Genomic DNA, 8,088 nt, shown 5'->3' with positions numbered 1-8,088 from the left:
CTCCCTTATAATCCCTCATAAGCAATAAGTTCAGGTGTGGCATACCTTGAATCTCTACAATCACCACGGCCTTGGTGTCCCAACTTTACCGTAGGCCCCTCTCAGAAACTCTGGCTGCCCACTTCTGCAAGAATGAGGAAAAAAACTGTCAAAGAAACTGTTTATGACAACAAATAACAGTAAGGAAGGGGAAATTATGGGTGTGGTTGTTATCGTTGAGTGAAATACCAAACATAGCGTACCTGTTGAAAGCTTTCCCATTATGCAAAACATTTGCCAATTTCTCAAATATGCATTCTTCTTTCTTACAAATAGCAATCCTATTACTTCAAATGGTTTGCATTTCAATAACTTCGTGCATTTTTGCACAAAAAAATTGTATTCTTGGTAACAAACTTTTGGCTAAGAACTTCAAGTTGAACATACCGTTCCCCCATGCATGCAACTTCTTGTTGATTTGAACCATACCGTGGCTTGGAGTCGTTTAAGAAAATAACGTCAACCATGACCGAGCCAACAGCGCCCAAAGAAATGCAGAACTGTAACGTCCAGGCTGCAAGGTGTTTTTTTTGAAAGACCACTTCCTTATAGCGCAGGTGTATTATAATACTCGAGTCAAGTTAATGTTTAACTTCGCCCGCCTGACGGCACAATGAACTCTGTGGACAAAACGTCAACGTGACAAATTGCACAAACACACACTAGTTAGTACCAGTTCTCAGTTCTGTATTTTAGCCAAGTTGATTAGTTTGCCATTTCTTGGTTCATTGTTAAGGTTGTTCCTCAAGCAAAACTAAATATAATGATTGAGTAATCCCATTATTGTACTGTAACAGTAAACACTAATACAAAGCATACCACTTAAGGGACCAAATTAAAAGTCTGGTCTACTTGGACAAACACACACTAGTTAATACCTGTTCTGTTTTTAAGCAATGTTAATTAGTTTGCCATTTCTCTGCACAGGTAACAGTTAGGTGTTCCTGAAGCAAAATTAACTAATATTGAGTAAACCTGTCATCGTACAATAAACACTTATACAAAGCAAACCACTTAAGGGACCAAATTAAAAGTCTGGTCTATGTGGACAGGTGGTCACTGTAGAGAGGATTTGCAATGTTAAGCCATTAAAGTATCAAAGAGAAAACTAATCCAAGGAATCTGCAAAAAGTGGGTGTCCTTACATGTACTTACAGGTGGTCACTTGTACAGGATTTACTGCATATAATACTGTACGGTACTGGTTGACTGATAAGAATTAGTTTTGATATCAATTTCATTACATAAGGCAAAATTGCACAATGTGAACAGAGTAGGAGACAGCTACAATTTTAGACAGTGTCATGCTTTTGTGGTAATGTCACTGAGAAATCTGTGAAACTAAAATCACCACAAATATTTCAAGACTTACAGTATCTTTAGGGTACCGCTATAGGCACTCAATGGACAGTAAACTGATACCACAAATACCCTTAATTGAAAATGTAGGATCTTCAAAGCGTATTGATGACACCAAGCTCTATTGAAAAGTGTCATTTACTTTGATTGTGTTGCTATACTCATTGAGATAACCACTTAGAGTAACGTATCAAATGATCAATAAATTAATTGTCACTGTGCTACGTAAACAGCATTTTGTGTATCATTCTGTTTGTTTTTAACAGTTTACCTAGAAAGTAGAATTCGAATGATGCTATAGTTGACAACGAGTATGGATTGGTGATTCTCAATCTATTTTGCATCAATCTCAATGACATAAAGATTTGTTTCAATACCTGGTATGTGAATAAGATAATACATTTAATATCTTTGTAAATTTTTCAACCCATTTTTCTAGTCTAGAGTCTATCACATATAAAGCCTGATTGGTTTAGCTAGTACATTGTACTAAGCCTAAGGTTTAAGAGTAGAACTTAAGACACATGTCAGTGATGAAAAAAATGATCATCTATTAACTCAAATTTTGTGTGTAAGAGTTTTACTTTTAGCAACCTCACCTCACTTCACCAGTCCCGCAGACTTAAGAAACACTAGTAGTCTAAGATCATAATGGTCAATCTGACTTAAAGTGAAAATGAAAACAACTTTGTTATGCACACATACAATACAGAACGAACAGGTCAGTAACCTAACTACATGTAACCATGTGAGCAGAAAGCATTACTTATTATGAACACTTAACTCACATGTAGATAATGGGTCAATGTTTACTGAGGCAATTTGACATAGTATACATTAATCTCAATTACTGCTCATTTGGCACTAGGCACACTGTGTGTCTTTTAATCACATATCCAATATTTAGATGAAAGACCACAATTAAGAGAATGATCCCTTTCCAAATAATGACACCTGTCTTTATTTGAAAAGGGGAAGTTTGTACATTACTGAAAGAGATTAATGGATCCACTTTTGCTTCAATTTGACCTGTAGTAACCTTTTTGACCAGAAATATCTCACTCTATACCAAAGTTGTCATTCTGGGCCCCGATAATGTTTAATACAGGTGTTCCTGACCATTTCTTACTTTATGGTATCCAACAGTTTTCAACTTGTGTTGCATACACAGACTTCCGTCCAATAATTTGATGCACTTTGTGCCATGTATTCGCATCGCCCTCGGTCCTTGCCTTCCCACGGTTAAGATCCTACCTGCGGTTGGGCTGATAGTTCAGGTGATATTCATAGAATATAATAAAGTCTAAGTCAATATCTAATGATAATGTGCTTGATATTAGAGGTAGACATTTATATAATTGATCTTTAATTCATTCAGTTGAAAAACAGGTGTCAGTATGCCTCTTAGTCAGCTTTACTCTATCACTAGCTCAACTTTACCCCTGGATGGGATAGGACTTTATTCAGTATTGTACAATGTAAGATAGCCCAAAGTCAATTCATTTGTCTTACCTTACAACATACCATATACCTTACGATATATCATACTGATTATATAAAATTTAAGACATCAAAACTCACCTGCTAGTTTAGATCTAGGTTAGGCAATGAAATCATACATTTCAGGCATCTCTTCAGTGAAACATTAATTCTTTTTAAATGTGGGTTTGGGGGACATGGTGGATAAAGGTAATTAGTCTATAAAAGGTTAATGACTTTTAACCTCTTGAATGCTAAGGACCCATCTGGAAAGCAACTGTTGCATGAAATGCATCAGATGTTAGCAGAAGAAGGGTTAAACCACAGGTCTGGCCTAAATATGTCATTAATGTGTGTATAAGACAGCATTATGCAACAAGTATTTGACCACTTATGCAATGTTTACAGAACAACTGTCTGAGATGATTTTAACCCACATTTTTCTTATTTATGGTGGTTTCTTCATTGTTTGAGGCTTGTCTTCATAATTCAAATTATTTGATACATCTTTCATGGCCAGAGAAAGGATTCATTTTAAGCTGTTCAGAGAAAACTATTGACAAATGCTAATTGACAAGTGTAATGACAGGTAATTTTATTTGATGATTGTGACTGTGTACAAGACAGCATTATGCAACATGTATTTGCCCACATGTGCAATGTTTAATGGACAACAGTTACTGTTTAACCAAATTGATTTTTAAACCCACTTGATTTCTTATTTCTCACTGTTTCTTTTGTAATGTAAAAAGCTCTTCTTTCTTTTCAAATAATTATTGCAATTGGTTAGTATATTTATATTCTATGGTCAGAGAAAGGAAATGAATTAAGAAAAAGCTATTGACAAATGCTATTGACAAGACTTAGTGTAACAACAAGTATTTGATCACAAAGTTTAATGGACAATTATTTATCCTGAGACAATTTGACCTACATCTTCTTGCTTTTTTCTTTCAGCTTGTTTTTTGTCAACTTTAAATTTTTTTTTTCCTTTCCATACTTAATAGTTGGACGAAAGACATCAGTTGAGAGAAAGATGAATTATTGACAAATGGAAGGGTGAAAAAACAGGTTGGAAGAAAGGACCTACATTTAGTATTTGATCACAATTGTTTATCCTGAGACAATTTGACCTACATCTTCTTGCTTTTCCTTTCAGCTTGTTTTTTTGTCAACTCTAAATTTTTTTTTTCTTTTTCATACTTCATAGTTGGACAAAAGACATCAGTTGAGAGAAAAATGCATTATTGACAAATGGAAGAGTGAAAAAACAGGTTGGAAGAAAAGTACCGACAAACCAAATAAACAGCTCCCTTTGCAGCCATTTGTTTACTCTGTACTCTACTTTGGTCTCATTACTTAACCTCTGGTAACCTTTCGTCGGAAGGAAGGCCCTTATCTTGTGGCTTATTTTGCAACGCTTTTGCAAACCTAGACTAAGTTTTGCCAAAACATGTTTAACTTTGAATAGCAAAATGATAATGTATAAAATTTGGGAGTCTCGGCAAGTAAGGAGTTTGACTGGACAAAAGCAACTATTCAAGACACCTTAAATATAACCTTGATTTAGAACTTTTCTTTGCCATATCTTCTCATCATTCTTATTTCCAAGCAGCTTTCTTAGAATTATGAAAAACTGTATGATCACAATTATCATAATTGTATGTAATCTACACACATCTTACTTTTTTGAACATGAACAAATTTTGGAGCTGAAAAAATAGCAAAAGTCCATAATATAATTACAGTTACTGTAAAACAATTCACTGTTCAATATCAGGTGAAAACATGTGAAAAAGTCTCAGGAAGCCATAAACAATCCACCATTATAGACTTTACCTACCTTTTACAGTGTCACACGGCACTAAATCAAACAAGCACAAGTCCACATCAAAGACTCCTTCAAAAACCACTTAGTGACTCAAGAGTGGCTCAGCTAGATCAAGGAACTGTATACGTGGGGAAAGTTTAACAGCTGCGTAGGAAAAATTCACAAAGCATGAATACAATAAATGAGGGAATTTGGCATAGTTCACAGATCCAGTCTCGCACCAATTACTAGTTGTAACAGTCAAACCTGCCCAAGTGATCACCTCTGCATAAGGACAATGTGACACCTGCCCAATGTGACCACTTTTTGCTAGTCCATTATAAGTTTCCCCATTAAGAGTCCTGTCTATAATGACCACCGGTAAACATATAAACCAGATTTAATTGATCCTGAGTGTAGTTTATGCAGTTTTTAGTTTCAGTTTTCAGTAAGGCATAAGAAATTTGTGCAGACAAAGGCAAAATCACGTACTTGAAAGGCAGTAGAATATGGCGAGTTCGCAGCTAAACACACAACACTCTACTTGCAAGCACAATATCTTACCGGCCAACACCCAACTAAGCTGTGTAAATCATAACGCAAGAAATACTCTTAACTGATTTAAGGTTTTCAGCAAGCAAAATGGTAAATGGTAACTTGATATGTGAGCATCTAACCGTAACAGACATTTCAGAAACACACAGTCTCACTGTTTATATGGTACACAGGTGCAACAAACATTAGAGCAAAAGTATAACAGGTGGTGGCATTCACAGAATATAGCATAAAACTTTTTACAACCCAAGAGTTTCAGTGAGCAAACCAGGTAAATGAGAACTTGATATCCTCAGAGCATCTAACTGTAACAGACATTTCAGTAACACAGTCTTACCATTGACAGAATATACAAGTGTTACGAGCATGGTGCAAAACTTTAACAGGTGGGTGCATTCTCAACATAACTACCAAAACTTTTAAGGAAAAGTTTGCAAAAACTACGTCTTACCTGTGAGCAAGCCAAAGCGTCGACAACTCCCCACCGCTCAGAACGTTACTGTTACTTCTCCTCTCATGCTGAAAGCAACGCAGGGTAATCAAATAAGGTGTACACAGGTATGCACATTCATGGGGGGATACCCGACACCCCCCTATTCACATCGCGCCTGGATTCACTTTCAATGGGCTAAGAAAAGCATTAGGGTTGGAGCGTACCAAGTTTGAGTTTGATAGGGGTGTTTTAAAATTACATACTAACTCTCAGTCAAACCTAAGTGCACCTGTGCTTATCTTTTATTATCCACCTGGCCAATGTATGATTGACCACTTTTTGGATGTCCTTACTTTTCCCATTGACACAAGCATTAAGAAATCTGTGCACATAGACAAGATTTTATTGGTCCCCTGATCATCTGGTCTTCTTGGGAAGTTTTGACTTTCAGTGGGCTAAGAAAAGCATTAGGGTTGGAGCGTACCATTAAAGGTTTCATAGGGGTGTTCTAAAATTGATATACAGTAAAACCTGTGGAAGACATCCTCCTAACGCCCGGTCCCCAACGGCACTACTTTATGGGGCCCTGCTGTCCCAGGCCCTACCTACGGGTATTATGATTGTCGCCACAAACAAGCTGTCAACCAATCAGAGAACAGGCCTTCCTTGGGCTTGTTGTTGTCGCAAGCTGTCTCGCAAAGGCCGCTGGGAAGCTATCAGCCAATCATGTTACGTATTACCATGACTTTGTTTGCTCACCATGCCAACGCCCGATCCCCAACGGCTGACTGCCCATATAAGGGCAAGCTCATTAATATTCATAAGCAAGGCACCCCTAATAACCGAATACTGTGGCTGATTTGTCAGGGTTGATATCATAGGCTTTGCCGTGATTGTCAACCCTGAGTGTGAGGGTGGTGGAAGAAGACCACTCAGGAACGATTTCATCTGGTCTATATGGACAGGTCGTCACTATAGACAGGGTTCTCATTCCCTGTGTCAATGGGAAAATGATCTTTGACACCTAAAAAAGTGGTCACATTGTCAGTTGGTGTATATAGAGGTGTACAGGGGGTATGACTGTAGTTTAAGCCAAGTTATTATAGAATACATTTCACTCAAGAAGAAAATGATTAATTCACAGTACATGTAAAGTACAGAAAGAAACAGTTATGTTTCTAAACAGAGAACTGACTTAAAGTTAGTAAAAGGCACATCAAAGACGTTGCCTGAATTTCTTGGTATGTCCAAGGATGTTATACGTCAACGTCCTTGGCAGGGGTCACTGCAAAATGCACTTGAATGTGTTTTTACAGCTAAGTAATGGCTCGCAATAATATACACTATCGCTCAGTCAACTAGAACAACCTTTCCGGAGAGGGGGCATATCTTATCTGAAAAGTCCTACACATGTAATGGGCCGCTGAATAAATATTTTAGGCAGGATATTTCAGAGATATGCTTTCAGGAAATAGCTACAATAACATTTAAGTATCAAGGTGCAAGACTTAGGCCAAGTTGGTTTGATTACATGGATGACATCAATGCGTGAATCAATCTTTGGCCATTTCCAAAAATACTTTAAATTAATCGTACAAAGCTGCTGCAAAATGATCCATAGATTATAAAATTCTCGTAAAATGCATGTAATAGAATGTCACCGTCAATTCCAAGATGTAAGAAAGATGCAAAAGTGAAACTGGAAAATCTCATACCATATTCTGTGTCTTGTGTCATTGTTCAACTATACTGACCACTTTCATTCTATACTAATGTCTTTTTTTGTGGCCAAACATTTTTTTTATTTGCATGCTTGCATCAGCTTTGGGTGTCCCATTCATCCATAAAATCAAATCAATATGGCTTAAGTGTATTAATTCCTATGGTTGGTTTATTTGGTTTCTGATTGGTTCAAACAATGGTCATGTTTTTCTCTACATTGAAGCAGGTGCATCATGCCAACAAAATAAACCATGATTATCATTGTCCGTCAATTTGCCGTATTTACAGACAATACCCTAAACAGGTACTTCACACACACCTGTGCTGACGCTGATGCAAGCAGTACTTCCTGTACTTCAGGAAACCAGCAGTCTGTTTAGCCTTCAACAAGCCATAAATTCCTTCACATGACCATAGCAAAGAGTTGGGGTCTTTCCCGGTGTGCATGGTTACAAACCTACAGTCCTATTGCAACATACAGTCCTATTGCAACATACTGTAATTAAATGCAGAAACTTTTGCAGTGGTTTAATGCTCGTGGTTTTCGCGATGTCCGCTTCAACGTGAACTTAAAACCACCATAAAATTTTTTGAAAGGCTGTAAGAAAGTACTGTAACAGTGCATGGTGCTACTGCGAACTTACAACCACCGCGAAAAGTTCTTTTTCAGGCTACCGCAAATTAAATCCCC

The sequence above is a fragment of the Branchiostoma floridae genome, chromosome 19 (genome assembly GCF_000003815.2).
Source record: "Branchiostoma floridae strain S238N-H82 chromosome 19, Bfl_VNyyK, whole genome shotgun sequence".
Taxonomy (NCBI): domain Eukaryota; kingdom Metazoa; phylum Chordata; class Leptocardii; order Amphioxiformes; family Branchiostomatidae; genus Branchiostoma; species Branchiostoma floridae.
This window is presented reverse-complemented; position numbering follows the sequence as displayed.